This window comes from Erinaceus europaeus, chromosome 10, assembly GCF_950295315.1.
Source record: "Erinaceus europaeus chromosome 10, mEriEur2.1, whole genome shotgun sequence".
NCBI lineage: Eukaryota > Metazoa > Chordata > Mammalia > Eulipotyphla > Erinaceidae > Erinaceus > Erinaceus europaeus.
In genome coordinates, this window is record NC_080171.1 from 31,431,120 (window position 1) to 31,452,447 (window position 21,328).

At 41.4% G+C, this 21,328-nt stretch overlaps 1 non-coding gene across 1 annotated transcript; it reads left to right on the top strand.

The window, feature by feature from the left end:
- Positions 1-9,019: 9,019 nt before the first annotated feature.
- LOC132540975 (U1 spliceosomal RNA) lies at positions 9,020-9,183 on the top strand. The gene has a single exon (XR_009552181.1). It is a non-coding gene; the product is annotated as a U1 spliceosomal RNA (small nuclear RNA).
- Positions 9,184-21,328: the final 12,145 nt, after the last annotated feature.

Genomic DNA, 21,328 nt, shown 5'->3' on the forward strand with positions numbered 1-21,328 from the left:
CCTCTCTCCATTTCTCTCTGTCCTATCCAACAACGACATCAATAACCATAACAATAATAATAACTACAACAATATAACAAGGGCAACAAAAGGGTATAAATAAATATTTTTTAAAAAGTGAAATAATTGGGGAGTTGGGAGTAGTGCAGCAGGTTAAACTTAGGTGGTGCAAAGCACAATGACCAGCTTAAGGATCCCAGTTCCAGCCCCCAGCCCCCCACCTGCAGGGGAGTCGCGGAGTCGCTTCACAAGTGGTGAAGCAGGTCTGTAGGTGTCTTTCTCTCCCCTTCTCTGTTTTCCCCTCCTCCATCTCTGTCCTATCCAACAACAACAACAATAATAACTACAACAATAAACCAACAAGGGCAAAAAAAGGGAATAAATAATTAAATACATATTTTTTAAAAAAAGATCCCAGTTTGAGCCCTTGGCTCCCCACCTGCAGGGGAGTCGCTTCACAAGCAGTGAAGCAGGTCTGCAAGTGTCTATCTTTCTCTCTCCCTCTCTGTCTTCCCCTCCTCTATCCATTTCTCTCTGTTCCTATCCAACAACAATGACATCAACAGCAATAACAATGATAATTAAAACAACAAGGGCAACAAAAAGAAAAATAAATAAAATAATAAAGGTAAAAAATTACTTGCATGTTGAACAGTCACAGGAATGAACTATGATGGTCCCTTTGCTCAACAACACATTGATTTCTGTTTTCTAATAGTACCTAGATTTCCTTTTTGGAGTGATTCTCTCCTACTTAGATGCAGACAGTGAGGTTAACATCCTAGTCCTCAGAGATAATTTATTACCCAAGAGGGTGGATACTTGCCCCATATTTGCCAGTCAGACTCTGTCCTGGGAGTTTGAATCTTGGGCAGAATGATGTAAGCAAGTTGTAACAATCATAATTTTTTTCAGCAGCATTATAGAAGAGAACTTTGGGTAACTTATGCTCTCTGTATTCTCTGCCTGATTTCTGTTTAAAGATCCAGCTCTCCAGCCTTCCCTTCTATCCTGTGAACTTTATAACTTTTCAAAAAAATTACTTTGAGGCCTGACAGCATAGTGATTATGTAAAAAAGGTTTATTTATTTATTTATTTATTTTATTACCAGAGCACTGTTCAGCTCTGGCTTATGGTGGTACAGGGGATTGAACCTGGGATTTGGAGCCTCAGGCATGAGAGTTTGTTTGCATAACCATTATGCTATCTACCCTCCACCCTCTGCCCTATTTTATTTATCTTTTTTAATATTTATTTACTTATTTTGAATAGAGACAGATAAGTTGAAAGAGGAGAAAGAGAGAGAGAGAGAGAGAAGTAAGGGAAAAGAGAGAGAAAGACTGAGACCTGTAACAGTTTCACCTCTGTGAACCTTCCCCCTTGCAGCTGGAGACGGGGCTTGAACCTGCATCCTTGCCCATTGTAATGTGTATACTTTATCAGGTGTGCTACCCAGTCCCTGCTTTCATATCTGAGGCTCTGAGGCCCCAGGTTCCCACCACCATATACCAGGGATAATACAGGTCCATGAAAGATGATGAATGACATAGTGGGGGTTGTATTATTAAATGGGAATCTGGGGAATGTTATGCATGTACAAACTATTGTATTTACTGTTGAATGTAAAGCATTAATTCCCCAATAAAGAAATAAATTATTTTAAAAAAAAAAGAATGATAGGAAACCTGGGAGTTATTCAAAGTCCAGATTCAAGCCCTGGAAGCTCAGCCTGGGCACCTCCTATGTGTAGCATTGCATAAAGGAGACTGTGAAGGAGGTGGAGCTGGACTTTATACTTGAGTCAAGGAAGCAGTGATTGTTTGTGACTTATCCCAAAACCTCAGTCATTCAGTCAGTGTTTCTAAACTTGATAAGATTTTTTGCTGAAAAACAAAAGACACTGACTCTAAAAGGATCAAGAGCACACTCAGTGAAATACACATGTTACCATTGCATAAAGATCAGATTCAAGCCTCTGATCGACCCAGTTGGGGGGGGGGGTCTTTCACAAACAGCAGTGGAGTAATGCTGTGGGTGTCTCTCCTCTCTCTTTCTGTTTGTTGCCCTCTATCAAAAAAGAAAAGAAGAAGAAAAAAAAGAGGAAATGGGTAGATGGCGGTATACCCTGTAGAGCACACATGTTATAGTGCTCAAGGATCCAGGTTCAAGTCCCTGGTTCCTGCTTGCAAGGTGTGAAGCTTTACAAGCAGCAAAACACAGTCCTCCCTCTCTCCCTCTCCACTATCTCCCCCTCTCCTTTCAATTTCTCTCTGTATCCTAAAATTAAAAAAATATATATATATAATTATTTATTTATTTATTTATTTATTAATGAGAGGGATAGGAGGAGAGAGAGAAAGAACCAGATATCACTCTGGTACATGTGCTGCCGGGGATTGAACTCGGGACCTCATAGTTTGAGAATCCAACACTTTATCCACTGCGCCACCTCCCAGACCAATAAAATTTAAAAAATTAAATAATAGGGAGTCAGGAGGTAGCGTAGCAAGTTAAGTGCATGTGGCGCGAAGCGCAACGACCATCGCAAGAATCTGGGTTCAAGCCTCCGGCTACCTACCTGCAGGGGAGTTGCTTCACAGGTAGTGAAGCAGATCTGCAGGTGTCTGTCTTTCTCTCCCCCTCTTTATCTTCCCCTCCTGTCTCCATTTCTCTCTGTCCTGTCCTACCCAACAAAGATGACATCAACAACAGTGATAATTACAACAACAATATAAAACAAGGGCAACAAAAGTGAAAATAAATAAATAAATATAATAATATATATATATATTTGCCTCCAGGGTTATAGCTGGGGCCCGGTGCCTGCACCACAAATCCACTACTCCTGGAGGCTATTTTTTCCCCATTTGGTTGCCTGTTGGTATGCATGAGACCCCTTTTGTTTCATTTGGTTTAAATCCCCCCTGCTTAACACTATTCTATTTACATAACCACTTCATTCTATTTACATAACCGCTGTTAACAAGCACCTCCCTCCAGGGCATTGGTTCAATCCCCACTGTTTCATGATATGTTTTTGCTCCACCCCCCCTCCTTGTCACACCCTGATCCCTTCTTTATCACACCCTGATTTTCACCAGTCACTTTTCTCTCCACCCTCTCTATGTCACATCCTGTTTCCACCCTACTTGGGAAGTATATATAAAGACAGCATTGTGAGTTTTAGAGTACTGTACTGTACCTTGAGTTTAGCTTAGCTCATCTTAGATTGTGCTGCATCCTGCATGAATAAAGAGATACTGCATACAACCCAGCCATGAGTCCCGGGTCGTCTGTTACCGGCCCGTGAAGCCAGCCCGGCGAAAACAACCTAACCCATCAAAAACAACAGTTGCCCTTGTTGTTTTATCGTCGTTGTGGTTATTATTGTTGTTATTGATGTCATTGTTGTTGGATAGGACAGAGAGAAATGGAGAGAGGAGGGGAAGATAGAGAGGGGAAGAGAAAGATCGACACCTGCAAACCTGCTTCACTACTCGTGAAGCGACTGCCCTACAGGTGGGGATCCGGGGCTCCAGCCCAGATCCTTATGCTGGTCCTTGGCTTTGCACCATGTGCGCTTAACTCGCTGTGCTAAGGCCCGGCCCCCTTAAATAATTATTTTTACCTAACACTTAACAATCAACAAAATGGGAGTTGGGCTGTAGCGCAGCGGGTTAAGCGCAGGTGGCACAAAGCACAAGGACCGGCATAAGGATCCCGGTTTGAACCCGGCTCCCCACCTGCAAGGGAGTCGCTTCACAGGCGGTGAAGCAGGTCTGCAGGTGTCTATCCTTCTCTCCTCCTCTCTATCTTCCCCTCCTCTCTCCATTTCTCTCTGTCCTATCCAACAATGACGACAACAACAATAATAACTACAACAATAAAAAAAAAAAAAACAAGGGCAACAAAAGGAAATAAATAAATAAATAAATATTAAAAAAAAAAACAATCAACAAAAGATTAGTAACAGTCCCAAAATGTGGAAGCTCAACAGTACACTTCTTAACAACTTCTGGGTCAAAGAGGAAATCAAGGAAGAAATCAAAATGTTTCGAGAGTTCAATGGAAATGAAGACAGAAGCTATCAAAATATTTGGGACACAGCTAAAGCAGTCCTAAGAGGGAAGTTCATAGCTATACAAGCACACATTAGGAAACAAGAAAAGGCACAAATAAACAGCCTGATTGCACATCTTAAAGACCTAGAAGAAGAACAACAAAGGAATCCTAAAGCAACCAGAAGGGCAGAAATCACTAAAGTTAGGGCAGAAATAAATAACATTGAGAATAGGAAAACCATACAAAAGATCAATAAAAGTAAATGTTGGTTCTTTGAAAGAGTAAACAAAATTGACAAACCTTTAGCCAGACTCACAAAACAAAAAAGGGAGAAGACCCAAATAAATCGGATAGTAAATGAAAGAGGAGAAATCACAACAGACACTGCAGAAATTCAACATATCATGCAAGACTTCTATGAACAACTATATGCCACCAAGCTAGAGAACCTGGAAGAAATGAATGATTTCCTAGATACCTACCAACTTCCAAAACTAAGTAAAGAGGAAGTGGATAACATGAACAGGCCCATCACAGCTAATGAAATTGAAACAGTTATCAAAAATCTTCCCCAAAATAAAAGTCCTGGACCAGATGGTTTTACAAATGAATTCTACAACACTTTCAAAGAAGAACTAATACCTCTACTTTTAAAAGTCTTCCAGAAGATTGAAGACACTGGAATATTCCCTGCCAGCTTCTATGAAGCCAACATCACCCTGATACCAAAAGCAGACAGGGACACAACCAAAAAAGAAAACTACAGACCAATATCTCTGATGAACATAGATGTGAAAATATTGAACAAAATTCTAGCCAACCGGATACAGCAGTATATCAAAAAGATTGTTCATCATGACCAAGTGGGGTTTATCCCAGGCATGCAAGGTTGGTTTAATATACGTAAATCAATCAATGTGATCCACCACATCAACAAAAGCAAGACCAAAAACCACATGGTCATATCAATAGATGCAGAGAAAGCCTTTGACAAAATACAACATCCCTTTATGATCAAAACACTACAAAAATGGGAATAGATGGAAAATTCCTGAAGATAGTGGAGTCTATATATAGCAAACCTACAGCCAACATCATACTCAATGGTGAAAAACTGGAAGCATTTCCCCTCAGATCAGGTACTAGGCAGGGCTGCCCACTATCACCATTACTATTCAACATAGTGTTGGAAGTTCTTGCCATAGCAATCAGGCAGGAGCAAGGAATTAAAGGCATACAGATTGGAAGAGAAGAAGTCAAACTCTCCTTATTTGCAGATGACATGATAGTATACATGGAAAAACCTAAGGAATCCAGCAAGAAGCTTTTGGAAATCATCAGGCAATACAGTAATGTGTCAGGCTATAAAATTAACATTCAAAAGTCAGTGGCATTCCTCTATGCAAACACTAAGTTAGAAGAAATTGAAATCCAGAAATCAGTTCCTTTTTCTATAGCAACAAAAACAATAAAATATCTAGGAGTAAACCTAACCAAAGAAGTGAAAGACTTGTATACTGAAAATTATGAGTCACTACTGAAAGAAATTGAAAAAGACACAAAGAAGTGGAAAGATATTCCGTGTTCATGGGTTGGAAGAATTAACATCATCAAAATGAATATATTACCCAGAGCCATCTACAAATTTAATGCTATCCCCATCAAGATCCCAAGCACATTTTTTAGGAGAAAAGAACAAATGCTACAAATGTTTATCTGGAACCAGAAAAGACCTAGAATTGCCAAAACAATCTTGAGAAAAAAGAACAGAACCGGAGGCATCACACTGCCAGATCTCAAACTGTATTATAGGGCCATTGTCATCAAAACTGCTTGGTACTGGAACATGAACAGACACACTGACCAGTGGAATAGAATTGAGAGCCCAGAAATGAGGCCCCACACGTATGGACATCTAATCTTTGACAAAGGGGCCCAGACTATTAAATGGGGAAAGCAGAGTCTCTTCAACAAATGGTGTTGGAAACAATGGGTTGAAACATGCAGAAGAATGAAACTGAATCACTGTATTTCACCAAATACAAAAGTAAATTCCAAGTGGATCAAGGACTTGGATGTTAGACCAGAAACTATCAGATACTTAGAGGAAAATATTGGCATAACTTTTTTCCGCATAAATTTTAAAGACATTTTCAATGAAACGAATCCAATTACAAGGAAGACTAAGGCAAGTGTAAATCTATGGGACTACATCAAATTAAAAAGTTTCTTCACAGCAAAAGAAATCACTACCCAAACCAAGAGACCCCTCACAGAATGGGAGAAGATCTTTACATGCCATACATCAGATAAGAGTTTAATAACCAACATATATAAAGAGCTTGCCAGACTCAACAACAAGACAACAAATAACCCCATCCAAAAATGGGGGGAGGACTTGGACAGAATATTCACCACAGAAGAGATCCAAAAGGCCGAGAAACACATGAAAAAATGCTCCAAGTCTCTGATTGTCAGAGAAATGCAAATCAAGACAACAATGAGATATCACTTCACTCCTGTGAAAATGTCACACATCAGAAAAGGTAACAGCAGCAAATGCTGGAGAGGGTGTGGGGTCAAAGGAACCCTCCTGCACTGCTGGTGGGAATGTCAGTTGGTCCAACCTCTGTGGAGAACAGTCTGGAGAACTCTCAGAAGGCTAGAAATGGACCTACCCTATGACCCTGCAATTCCCCTCCTGGGGATATATCCTAAGGAACCCAACACATCCATCCAAAAAGATCTGTGTACACATATGTTCTTGGCAGCACAATTTGTAATAGCCAAAACCTGGAAGCAACCCAGGCGTCCAACAACAGATGAGTGGCTGAGCAAGTTGTGGTATATATATACAATGGAATACTACTCAGCTGTAAAAAATGGTGACTTCACCGTTTTCAGCCGATCTTGGATGGACCTTGAGAAAATCATGTTGAGTGAAATAAGTCAGAAACAGAAGGATGAATACGGGATGATCTCACTCTCAGGCCGAAGTTGAAAAACAAGATTAGAAAAGAAAACACAAGTCGAACCTGAAATGGAACTGGAGTATTACACCAAAGTAAAAGACTCTGGGGTGGGTGGGTGGGTGGGGAGAATACAGGTCCATGAAAAATGATGAATGAAATAGTGGGGGTTGTATTGTTAAATGGGAATCTGGGAAATGCTATGCATGTAAAAAAAAAAAAAAGTAGAAACGCAAAGCAGAAATTGACTGAGTTTGGAGTATGGCACCAAAGTAAGAAAGCAGAAGTACACTAGAGTTTGCAGTGAGTACCTCCCTAATACTTCCTCTCCACTTTTCCAAGCTTTGGGTCCATGATTGCTCAACAATTTGTTTGGCTTTGTATGTTAACTCTCTTTTCAGTCACCAGGTTCCAGGTGTCATCAGGATGCCGGCCAGACTTCCCTGGATTGAAGACCCCACCAATATGTCCTGGAGCTCAGCTTCCCCAGAGACCCACCCTACTAGGGAAAGAGAGAGGCAGACTGGGAGTATGGACCGACCAGTCAACGCCCATGTTCAGCGGGGAAGCAATTACAGAAGCCAGACCTTCTACCTTCTGCAACCCACAATGACCCTGGGTCCATGCTCCCAGAGGGATAGAGAATGGGAAGCTATCAGGGGAGGGGGTGTGATATGGAGATTGGGTGGTGGGAATTGTGTGGAGTTGTACCCCTCCTACCCTATGGTTTTGTTAATTAATCCTTTCTTAAATAAAAAATCGTGATAATAAATAAAAATAAAATAAAAAATAGAAAGACAAGATAAAAGAAAGAAAGAAAGAAAGAAAGAAAGAAAGAAAGAAAGAAAGAAAGAAAGAAAGAAAGGGCAAGGATCTATAGGAGGCAACCACACTTCTCTGTATTATGCTGAAATCGTAAGTAATGGTTAGAAGTTGGCAGCCTTCATGATAAATTCTTTGGAGATGCACCAACTATGAATACATCCTAATCAATATATAGTCTGCCCTTGAACAGGGCACTGTATGTATTTAATTTATTTATTACACCAGGGTTATCACTGGGACTCTGCACCTGCATGCTTCCATCACTCCCAGAGGACTTAATTTTTGAAAAGATTTATTTAATTATGTATAGAGATAATAAAAGAACCAGAATGTCATTCTGGTATATACAATGCTAAGGACCCAGTGTGGGACCTGTTACATGCAAATCCAGAGCTTTATCCATTGCATTGCTTTCCAGACTGTCTTTTATTCATTCATTCATTCATTCATTCATTCATTCATGTAGGAGAGAGAGAGAACTACAGGATCACTTTGTTGCTGGAGACAGACAGGGGTGAGGGAGAGACCACAATAATGAAATTTCCTTCAGTGCAGTTGGTGCTGGGCTCAAACCTGGGTCTTGCATATGGCAAAGCAGCACACTATCTAAGTGAACTATTTCACTAAGCCCAGAGCATGTGATGCTTGGGATCCAGTTCAGGTTCTCATGCTTAAGAAGCTTCTTCTTCTAGCGTTTGCCCTTCTTCCGTAGCCAGTCAACAGCGTCAGGTTGAATGCTGTCAGGAGCTGCTTGTTGCTGGCTTTGAAAGTGACTGGGATCCATGTGGATTCAGTTGGCTAGGAAGGATCATCAGTTTCCCCAATGAATGGGTACTCACGGGATGCACCACGAGAAGGTCGATCCAATGCATCTTAAGAAGCTAATGCCTTGGGGGTCAGGCGGTAGTGCAGCAGGTTAAGCGCACATGGCTTGAAGAGCAAAGACCTGCACAGGGATCCCAGTTCGAACCTCCAGCTTCCCACCTGCAGGGTGGATCACTTCACAAGTGGTGAAGCAGGTCTGCAAGTGTCTATCTTTCTCTCCCCCTCTCTGTCTTCCCCTCCTCTCTCCATTTCTCTCTGTCCTGTCCAACAATGATGACAACAATAACAACAACAATAAAACAAGGGCAACAAAAGGAAATAAATAAATAAATAAATAATACTTACCTGGCAGGGGAGATACCATGATCACGAAGGTGGTTTTCCCAGGGCGAGGCTTATCCATTGCACTCCGGATGTGCTGACCCCTGCGATTTCCCCAAATGTGGGAAACTTGACTGCATAATTTGTGGTAGTGGGGGACTGCGTTCGCGCTCTCCCCTGGTTTAAAAAAAAAAATAAAATAAAATAAATAAATATTAACCAAAAAAAGGCCTCCTGGAGCAGTGAATTCGTGGTGTAGGCACTGAGCCACAGCAATAACCCTGGAGGCAAAAAAAAAAAAAAAAAGAATCTAATGCCTTATTTACTCTACCACCTCCCAGAGTGACTACATACATACATACATACATACACACACACACACACACACACACACACACACACACACACACACAAGAGAGAGATAAGTAAAGAAAACACAGCACTGCTCCACCACTTATGAAACTTAACTCCTGCAGGTACCCATATGTGGTAGGAATGGGGGTTTGAACTTCACACATTACTGTAAAGTGTGTGCTCTGTTAGGTGAGCTATCTCCCTGACTCCCAAGGTACAAAACTTAAAGTCACTAGTAAATGGTGACAGGAACTTAATACAACCAGGGAGATAGCCCAGTGTGAGAGTACAGGATTTGCATTCTTGGGGCCCAAGATTCAATCCCTAGCACCTAGCAACATCATTTATCCAAAGTTAAGTGGTTTTGTTTATTTGTTTGTTTGTTTATTAAATTGTATGTCAACAGGGGTTAGAATCCACACCATTCCCACCACCAAAGTTCTGAATCTTCAATCTCCTCATTGTAATCCAGCACAGTTTCCCTAAGGCTGTAGTAGACATGGACAAACCATCATCTCTACAACTATCTGTCCACATTTATTTATAATCGCCCTTTTTTTCTCTTGATTCAATCCTCTCTTTCCCTCCAAGCTATTCATGACAACATAACTACCTCCATATGTCCCTCTCCTTTTCCTTTCTCTCTCTCTAGGTGTTGATGGAGCTGGAGTTCAGAGTCCTCTTATCTTCATCCTATCACTTTTCCCCCACTGGGAGAATGGATCAAGGTTATTTTGGGGGTGCAGAAGATAGAAGTTCTGGCTTCTGTAATTGCTTCTCTGCTAAGCATATACGTTGATAGGATGATCCATACCCCCAGCGTGTTTCTTTTTCTTTTTTTTTTAATATTTATTTATTTTTATTCCCTTTTGTTGCCCTTGTTTTATTGTTGTAGTTATTATTGTTGTTATTGATGTTGTCGTTGTTGGATAGGACAGAGAGAAATGGAGAGAGGAGGGGAAGACAGAGAAAGGAGAGAAAGATAGACACCTGCAGACCTGCTTCACCGCTTGTGAAGCGACACCCCTGCAGGTGGGAAGCAGGAGACTCCAACCAGGATCCTTACTCCAGTCCTTGCTCTTTGCGCCACGTGTACTTAACCCGTTGCACTACGGCCGGACTCCCCTTCCTTTCTTTTCTTTCTTTTTTTTTTAAACCAATTTTTGAGTTTTGTTTTATTTTAATTTTATTTATTTATTTATTTATTTATTTAATTTATTTATTGTATCTAGGGTTATTGCTGGGGCTAGGTGCCTGCACTATGAATTCACTGCTCCTGGAGGCTATTTTTTCCCTTTTTATTGCCCTTGTTGTTGTTGTTATTATTATTGTTATTGCTGTCATTGTTGCTGGATAGGACAGAAAGAAAAGGAGAGCGGAGGGGAAGACAGAGAGGAGGAGAGAAAGATAGACACCTGCAGACCTGCTTCACTGCCTATGAAGTGACTCCCCTGCAGGTGGGGAGCCTGGGGTTTAAACTGGGATCCTTATGCGCTTTGCCCCATGTGTGCTTAACCCACTGTGCTACTGCATGGCCCACCCCAGCCTGTTTCTATCTTTCCCTAGTAGACCAAAACTCTGGAGGCTCCAGGATACATTGGTGAGATCATCTGCCCAGAGACGTCAGGGTGGAGTTATGGTAGCATCTGCAGCCTGGTGTCTGGGAGGTGGCATGACCTAAGTTGAGACAAGATGGCTAATGAACAGGAACCAAATAGGGTCAGAGCAGATGAGATTAGGGATTTTAGGGTAGAAGAAAGCTAGACGATCCATTTTAGGCATGTTCCTGGGGCACACAACTATGGTAGTTTTGCTTGAGTTTGACAGGTAGCCTGAAGTTGAATAAGAGTATTGTCTGAGTGGTTCGGGAGGTGGGGCAGTGGCTAAGGCACTGGACTCTCAAGCATGAGGTCCTGAGTTCAATCCCTGGCAGGACATGTACCAGAGTGATGTCTGGTTCTTTCTCTCTCTCCTATCTTTCTCATATATATATATATATATATATATATATATATATATATATATATATAATATTTTTTTTTTTAAAAAGAACATTGTATGAGAGAATGGTATCAGAGTAGAGAAAAGGGCTAAAAAGTTGCATTAGGGCAGGAAGTAGCTCCAGTTCTTGAAAAAAAAAATCTGTGTCTAAAATTAACTATTTACCTCTATCCATCTGACCCAGAGCCCATATATACTTACATTTACATTTACATTTAGCACCAGAGCCTGTGTAACCTCTAAGTCCCTATTGCTCTGAGCCCACAGCTCATGGTGATAGCTGGGACCATTGCAGGCTGCACTCATTTCAGGATCAGTTTTTCTTGAGACTGGTACTCCCTACCGTCATTGCTTTATGGTGAGGACAAGTTTCTGGGAGGGTCCACAAGATGCCATTCCTGATGGAAGTGACTAGTGGTGGTGGAGAGAAGGAACCCTTAAAGGTCTAGACCCATCATATGTGTGTCGGAATCCAAGGATTCCCTAACTAGGGCCCCAGATGATGAGGTGGTGTGATATTGACCAAAAGGGCCATTATTAAGTGGGCCAGTCTCTTGCCCTTATCCAACTTTTGTAGTCCTCTCTTTATCTGATGATCTTAGACTTTCTCTCAGTTATTTACACATTAAATATCATTTGTTGAGCCCAGCCAGAATGAGGTTTTTGAATATGTCTTCTTTGGGCCTTTCTGCTAGGTTGCCCAGTTAATTTGGTCTAAGTGCAATCAACTAGAGAGTTTATGATGTCTTCTTTAGGCACTTCGACCATTATTGAGCACTTTGACTTTGAGTTATATAATTGCCCCTTGCTTATGGATATGTGTACATCTGTACCCAGTTCCCTAAACCCTAGCCTATAGTTTGTGTCTGTTACTTAGTTAAATGATGTGCCATATGATGTGGATGTAGGTAGTTCCACGTGTTAGGAAAGGTCTCACCAGATTTGAAGAGTCGTGAGGTTGACTTCTCAGGCTGTTATCTCTGGTTACAGTCCACAGTAGGAACTCAGTAGCAGCATAATGTGGAGTAGCAGCACCAGTAGTGATTTGGTTGAAGGCAACAGAGGTGGTATAATGGTAAGGAATCACAAAAATAAATATCAAGAAGTATTGGCATAGTCCTAGAGGTGCCAGGAGGAATGAGGATCTTAAAGAGAATGCAAAATATTTCTTATAGTCTTAGAAAGAGCAAAGCTCAAAGACCAGCATGTAAGGATCCCACAGGGGAGTCACTTCACAGGTGGTAAAGCAGGTCTGCAGGTGTCTTTCTCTCCCCCTCTGTCTTCCCCTCCCTCGATTTCTCTCTGTCCTATATAACAACGACGACCTTAATAACTACAACAACAATTAAAAACAAGGGCAACAAAAGATAAAATAAATAAATATGAAAAAAAAAGAATATCAATAATTATTATTATAACTAGGTTAGTTGGAGGGTTTGTTTTCTATGATAATCCAATAGTTAGTATATACATTAATATACTTGACTTCACTATGCTTTGAACCCTTTTAGTGATATCTGAATCTCTTTGTTCAGATATCACAGAGAATTCTTCTTTTTTTTTTTTTTTATTTGCCACTAGGGCTATCACTCAGGCTTGGTGCCTGCACTACGAATCCACCACTCCTAGTGGCCATTTATTTATTTATTATTATTTTTTAATTTTAAATAATTTATTTCTTTATTGGGGAATTAATGCTTTACATTCAACAGTAAATACAATAGTTTGTACATGCATAACATTCCCCAGATTCCCATTTAACAATACAACCCCCACTATGTCATTCATCATCTTTCATGGACCTGTATTCTCCCTATTTATTTTTTCCATTTCTTTTTCTACTTTTATTTGACAGGACAGAGAGAAATTGAGAGGGGGAGGGGAAATAGAAAGGAAGAGAGAAAGGTAGACACTTGTAGACCTGCTTCACCACTTGCAGAGCTTTCCCTCTGCAGGTGGGGAGCAGGCACTCGAACCTGGGTCCTTGTGCGTATTGATACGTGTGCTTAACTTGTGCCACCGCCTGACCCCCTTGAGTGGTGGTTTTGATCTCTCTCATACAAAATAAGAAATAAAATAAATCTTAAAAATAAATAAATAAGGGTGGGGCAGTAGCGCAGTGGGTTAAGCGCACATGACGCAAAACACAAGGGCTGGCCTAAGGATCCCGGTTTGAGCTCCCAGCTCCCCACCTGCATAAGCCTGGCTTCACAGTGGTGAAGCAAGTCTGCAGGTGTCTTTCTCTTCTTGTCTTTGTCTTCCCCTTCTCTCTCGATTTCCTTCCGTTCTATTCAACAACAACAAAGGCAGCAAAAATGGCCTCCAAGAGCAGTGGATTCATAGTGCAGGTACCAAGCCTGAGTGATAATATTGGAAGGAAAAACAATTAAAAAATATATACATAAATAAATATACTGTGGGCTGGGCTGTGACATGCCTAGTTTAGTGCACATACATTACCACTTGCAAGGGCCCAGGTTCAAGCCCCTGCTCTCCATGTGCAAGGGGGAAGCTTCAAGAGCAGTAAAACAGGTCTGCAGGTGTCTGTCTATCCATCTACCTATCTGTCTGTCTGTCTATCTACCTATCTATCTATCTCCCTATTTATCTATCACTATCTCCCTTCCCCTTTCAATTTCTCTCTGTCCTATCAAATATAAATAGAAAGAAGAAGAGGAGAGGAAAAAATAGCCACTGGAAGTGGAGGATTCATAGTGCTGGCACTGAGCCCCAGTGATAATCCTGGTGGCAATAAAAATAAATAAATTAAAATAAGTAGAATATTTAAAAAGCTTGTGACCTGGAAGGTGGCACAGTAGATAAAGCACTGTGCAGAGGGAAAGCTTTACAAGTGGACAAGTAGTGCTTTACACTCTTTCACTGTCTCTCTCCCTTTTTGTCTTTCACTTTTTTATTTAACTTATTTTCCCTTTTGTTGTCCATGTTTTATTGTTGTTGTAGTTATTATTGTTGTTGTTATTGATATTGTTAGTTAGGACAGAGAGAAATGGAGAGAGGAGGGGGAGACAGACAGGGGAAGAGAAAGACAGACACCTGCAGATCTGCTTCACCGCCTGTGCTATTGCCCAACTCGCTCTCTCACTTTCTTTAGGCTATTTATTCCCTTTTGTTGCCCTTGTTTTATCATTGTTATGGTTATTATTGTTGTTGTTATTGATGTCGTCGTTGTTGGATAGGACAGAGAGAAATGAAGAGAGGAGGGGAGACAAAGAGGGAGAGAGAAAGATAGACACCTGGTCCAGAGGTGGCAGTGCAGTGGATAAAGCACTAGACTCACAAGCATGAGAAAGATAGACACCTGTAGACTTGCTTCACCATCTGTGAAGCGACCCCTCTGCAGGTGGGGAGCCAGGGGCTCCAACCGGGATACTTATGCCTGTCCTTGAACTTTGTACCATGTGCGCTTAACCAGCAGCACTACCACCCGGACCCCTGTGTCTCACTTTCTACCTGGGAAGAAAAAAAGAAAAGATCTCATGGAAGCCATGAAATAGCACAGGCACAAAGCCCTGAAAGTTAAATAAATAGATAAATCTGCCTATGTTGTCATACCCCCTCCCCACTTTACTGGGGGTGGGGTTAGTGGTTTACAGTATAGCTGTTGACACACTTTTGCTGTTGTTGCTATTGCATGCAAGTCTCTGGCTCTACCATTTGAGTTATTCTCCTGGGTGTTTCTGCTACCTTTTCAAGGTAGATATCAGTATTCAAACTTGTCTGTGGACATAATTATGCCAATGACACAGTTCATTGTTTTTAGACACTACCTAACACAGAGCATAGAAGACAGATAGGGTTTTTTTAGTGCTGAAGATTCTTCCTAAAACAATAGCAGTGTGATATCCTGGGAAAATGTTAACTCAGATCAACACAGACTATATGATGAGCTTTTAGGAATTTCAGGCAAGGCCTGCAAAACAGCTGACTTGGATAGTGAGATGCTTTGCTATATGCGTGATCAAGGAGGTTCGAGCAGCCCCCACAGCATTGAGGGTAGCTTCAGTAGTGCAGTCTCTCTTTCACTCTCTCTCTAGATCTCTGCCTCTTTGTTTCTATTGCTAAAAAAATGAAATTTCAGGAAAAAAGGCATAATGTATAGCTTTCTTTATATTCCTACTCATATATAAATTTGACTGTTTTTGTTGTTGTCTTTTATTGTTCAGAGTTGGGCATCAAGGACTCACAAATGTACTCTCCCACTGCGTCACCTCCTTGACTCAATTTTAATTTTTATTTATTTATTTTGCCTCCAGTGCTATTGCTAGGGCTCAGTGCCTGCACTATGAACCCACTGCTCCTGGAGGCTTTTTTTCCCATTTGTGTTGCCCTTGTTCTTGTCGTTATTGTTATTATTGCCATTGCTGTTGTTGGATAGGACAGAGAGAAATTGAGAGAGGAAGAGAAGACAGAGAGGAGGAGAGAAAGACAGACACCTGCAGACCTGCTTCACTGCCTGTGAAGTAAGTGACTCCCCTGCAGGTGGGGAGCCGGGTGCTTGAATGGGGATCCTTTGGGGATCCTTGCGCTTTGTGCTTAACCCAATGCACTACCACCCAACCCTCTTTATTTTACTTTTGATATTTTATTTATTTTATTTTAATGAAGAATAGAGATAGACCAGAGCACTGCTCAGCTCTGGCATATAGTAGTGCTGGGAGTGAGCCTGGGACCCTAGAGCCTGAGGTATGGAACTTTTCTGTATAATCACTATGTGATTTACCTGGCCCTTTTTATTTTGTTTTATTTTTATTTTATTTCATAGGAGCAAGAGAGAGACTAATGTGCTCTAACAATATTGGAGTTTTTGTCTTCCTTGCTGTCTTTTTGCCAGGGTTCAAACTCAGAACCTCACCTAAGGTACTTGTTCTACCACTGAACCACCTTTCCAGCTCATTGTTTTTAAAAAAATTTTTTATTTATAAAATAAAAAAGTAACAAAAAGACCATAGGATAAGAGGGATAAAATTCCACACAATTCCCATCACCAGAGTTCTGTATCCCACCCCTTCTCTTGAAAGCTTTCCAAAGATTTTATTAATAGAGTCTAGAGCGTGGTGGAAAGAGAACATCAGAGTATCATTCTGGCATATGCCATGCCAGGGGAAGAACTCAGGGACTCATGTTCAACACTTTATCCAGTGCACCAATATGTACTTAAAAAAATTATGACTTCTGAATAGAGAAATGGAAGAGTATCAGGCTCATATGCTTCAGGTTCTCTGTTTGTTCCCCAGTATCACACATCTCTTTCTTTTCTTAATCTAATTTAATTTAATCTTTTGCCTCCAGGGTTATCACTGGGGCTCAGTGCCTGCATTATGAATCCACTGCTCCTGGAGGCTACTTTTCCCTTTTTGTTGCCCTTGCTTATCATCATTGTTGTTATTAATATTGTTCTTAATGCTGTCATTGTTATTGGATAGGACAGAGGGAAATCAAGAGAGAAGGGGAAGACAGAGAGAGGGGAAAGAAAGAGACACCTGTGTTGCATCACGGGAGAGAGAGACCAGGAACTCATGGCAGAGCAGGAACGCAAATCTTTATTCATGCGGATGCCCCAGAGTTGGATGTGAGCACATTGGGTTTAGGCTACGTGGAGCTAGACAATGGCTGCCTCCTGCTATGCATGCCAGCCCTTCTCCAGGTTGGGATGTGGAAGAGAAAAAAAGGGGTGAAAACAGGAACAGCAGTGGGTTTTATAGGGTAAAAATGGAAGTGGCAAGTCGGGACGGAATTGGCTAGGGAAGAAGGTGGAGAAAAGAAAAAGGCATTCTGGGAACTTCCTTAGTTGCGGTTGGCGGGAATTAGCAATACCCTGAGGGGATAACGTGGTGGGGGATATGTAAATAATACTTGCATGGAAATATAGTGGTTTCTGCAAAAGTAAATTCCAAGTGGATCAAGGACTTGGATGTTAGACCACAAACTATCAAATACTAAGAGGAAAATATTGGCAGAACTCTTTTCTGCATAAATTTTAAAGACATTTTCAATGAAACGAATCCAATTACAAAGAAGACTAAGGCAAGTATAAACCTATGGAACTACATCAAATTAAAAAGCTTCTTCACAGGAAAAGAAACCACTACCCAAACCAAGAGACCCCTCACAGAATGGGAAAAGATCTTTATATGCCATACATCAGATAAGAGTTTAATAACCAACATATATAAAGAGCTTGCCAGACTCAACAATAAGACGACAAATAACCCCAAAAATGGGGGGAGGACTTGGACAGAATATTCACCACAGAAGAGATCCAAAAGGCTGAGAAACACATGAAAAAATGTTCTAAGTCTCTGATTGTCAGAGAAATGCAAATCAAGACAACAATGAGATATCACTTCACTCCTGTGAGAATGTCACACATCAGAAAAGGTAACAGCAGCAAATGCTGGAGAGGGTGTGGGGTCAAAGGAACCCTCCTGCACTGCTGGTGGGAATGTAAATTGGTCCAGCCTCTGTGGAGAACAGTCTGGAGAACTCTCAGAAGGCTAGAAATGGACCTACCCTATGACCCTGCAATTCCCCTCCTGGGGATATATCCTAAGGAACCCAACACATCCATCCAAAAAGATCTGTGTACACATATATTCTTGGCAGCACAATTTGTAATAGCCAAAACCTGGAAGCAACCCAGGTGTCCAACAACAGATGAGTGACTGAGCAAGTTGTAGTATATATACACAATGGAATACTACTCAGCTGTAAAAAATGGTGACTTCACCATTTTCAGCCGATCTTGGATGGACCTTGAAAAAATCATGTTGAGTGAAATAAGTCAGAAACAGAAGGATGAATACGGGATGATCTCACTCTCAGGCCGAAGTTGAAAAACAAGATCAGAAAAGAAAACACAAGTAGAACCTGAAATGGAATTGACGCATTGCACCAAAGTAAATAATACAGGTCCATGAAGGATGATAAATGACATAGTGGGGGTTGTATTGTTAAATGGGAAACTGGGGAATGTTATGCATGTACAAACTATTGTATTTACTGTTGAATGTAAAACATTAATTCCCCAATAGAGAAATAAATTAAAAATTAAAAAAAAAAAAGAAATATAGTGGTTTGTGGGCCCTGCCAATGTTCAACCACATCTGTACAATATCCCAACACACCTGCAGACCAGCTTCACCGCTTCTGAAGCAACACCCCTGCAGATGGGGAGCTAGGGCTTGAACCAGGATCCTTACGCTGGTCCTTGCACTTCACTCCATGTGTACTTAACCTGCTGCGCTACTTCCTGGCCCCCACATCTCCCTCTCTTTACTATTCTCCTCCTCTTCTTCCTTCTTCTTCATGCTTTTTCTTTTTTTATAGAGGCAGAGAGGGAAAGAAGCAATAGCACTAAGCTTTCTTCAAAGCAGTGGGGACCATGCTCAAACTTGGGTTGAGCACTTGGCAAAGCAGTATACTATCTAAATGAGCTATTTTATCAGCCTAAACTCTGGTTTCTGGTGGTGGTGGAGACTGAACCTGGGACCTTGGAGCTTCAGTCAGGAAAGTCTTTTGCATAATCAGTGTGCTATTTCCCTGCCATCTATTTTCGAGACAGAAAAGGAGAAAGAGGGGAATAGACATGGAAATGCCATATGACCCAGCAATTGCATTACTAGGCATGTACCCAAAAGATATAATAACACTGATTTGAAGAGATATATGCACCCCCAGGTTTATAGTGGCTTTATTAATAATAGCAAAGACCTGGAAACAACCAAAATGCCCTTCAACAGATGACTGGATAAAGAAGTTATGGGATATACTCAAAATTCAGCAGTAGCTCTCGGCCTTAGCGCCATCTTCCTAGAACCCTTTGAATGATGAGAGCCAAGTGGAGGAAGAAGTGAATGCGCAGGCTGAAGCTCAAAAGAAGAAAGATGAGGCAGAGGTCCAAGTAGACTTGTGCACCCATGGAAGCCACAGGAGCAGAAATAAGGAATGCCGGAGGCCAGAGGCTCTGGTACAAATTGAACTTTTGTGCTGCAGCCTAGAACTTGTTTCAGCAGATCTAGAACCTCATCACCATTTGATCCTATGAGACCATCTTGAGTGACCTTCATTGCTCATACCAAAACACAGTCCCTTTTGCTCCTTTGCCTTAGACTTGACATTCTGGACTAGTTCTGCTCTCCTTGTGGCTGAATATAACCCGTGTACAATAAATAACCTCTTCTGCTATCTTAGCTGAAGGGAGAGAAAAAAAAATTCAGCAATAATAAAAAAAAAAGATGATATTTTGTCCTTTGGGATAAAGTGGATGGAACTGGAGAAGATTATGCTTAGTGAAGCAAGTAAGGAGGTGAAGGATGACTACAGAATGGTTTCACTCATATGCAGAGTAAATACCTTAAAGGAAAAGTGTGCAGTAGTCTACAGTGAGTCAGTAAGTGCAGCAAGTAGAATGATCATAAAGGACTTAATCAAGTTGTTTCTGCTTATACCTAGATACACTCCTCACCTACTTCCTATTTCAATTCCCTCAGTCACTCCAAGGCCAACAGTATCAAACAAAGGACTACAAAAGCTGGATAAGGGCAAAAGACCAGCGTACTTCAATCATGGCTCTTTTGGTCAATACCAAGCCACCCTATCATCTGAGGCCCTTGTCAGGGAACATGATGGGCTTAACCTCAAACAGATCCCTCTCTTCACTGTCACTGGTCATCTCCAACAGGAACAGCATAGTGGACCCTCCTGTGGGCCTCTACAGGACCTTGCCCTCAATGTGGGTCAACAACAGTAGGGAATGCCCTATTCTCCCAAGGGAGGTTGGGTTAACATACTCTGCCACTCAAGGAAGATGGGTTCCTACAATGAGTGTAGCCTAGAATGTCTAGACCATGAAATTATTCTGCTTTTTATCTTAATGCTTTTTCAGCCACCAAGTTGCAGATGCTACCATGACGCCAACCTGACTTCCCTGGGCAGATGACCTCACCAATGTGTCCTGGATCCCCACTTCTCTAGTGAAGCCCTGCTCCACTAGGGAAAGATTGAGAGGGGCTGGGAATATGGATCGACTTGTCAGCACCCACGTTCAGAAGCCAGACCTTCCACCTTCTGCACCCCATGATGATCCTGAGTCCATACTCCTAGAGGGATAAAGAAGAGAAAAGCTTTCGATGGAGGGGATGGTGGGAACTGTGTGGAATTGTACCTCTCTTATTCTATGGTCTTTTAGATATTTTTATTTTATTTATTTTTACATATTTTATATTTATTTATTCCCTTTCGTTGCCCTTGCTGTTTTATTGTTGTAGCTATTATTGTTGTTGTTATTGATGTCATCGTTGTTGGATAGGTCAGAGAGAAATGGAGAGAGAAGGGGAAGACAGAGAAGAGAGCAAAGATAGACACCGACAGACCTGCGTCACCACTTGTGAAGCAACTCCCCTGCAGGTGGGGAGCCCAGGGCTGAAACTGGGATCCTTAAGCTGGTGCTTGCCTTTGCGCCACGTGCGCTTAAGCTTCTGCGCTACCGCCCAACTTCAAATATTTTTATTTTATAAATAAATTTTAAAAAGAAAGACAGAAAGAAATAGGTCGTAGCAGCCTGACAGGTGGCAGAGGGGATAAAGTCTTGGAACTTTCAAGCATGAAGTCCAGGTTTCCACCTCTTGGTATTGCATGTTCCAGAGTGATGCTCTGGTTTTCTCTCATAAATAAGTACTTATTTGGAGGGCCAGGTGGTGGCGAACCTGGTTGAGTTCACATTACAGTGTACAAGGACCCAGGTTTGAGCCCCTGGTCTCCACCTGCAGGAGGGAAGCTTTTCAAGTGGTGAAGCAGGCCTGCAGGTGTCTGTCTCTTTGCCTCTCTCCCTATCTCCTCCTTCTTTCCCAATTTCTGGCTTTCTTTATCCAATATTTAAAGATAATTAAAAAATAAATTAAAAAAAATTTATTTAAAAAAATCCAAATAACTGTTGTGACCATGGGTTTAT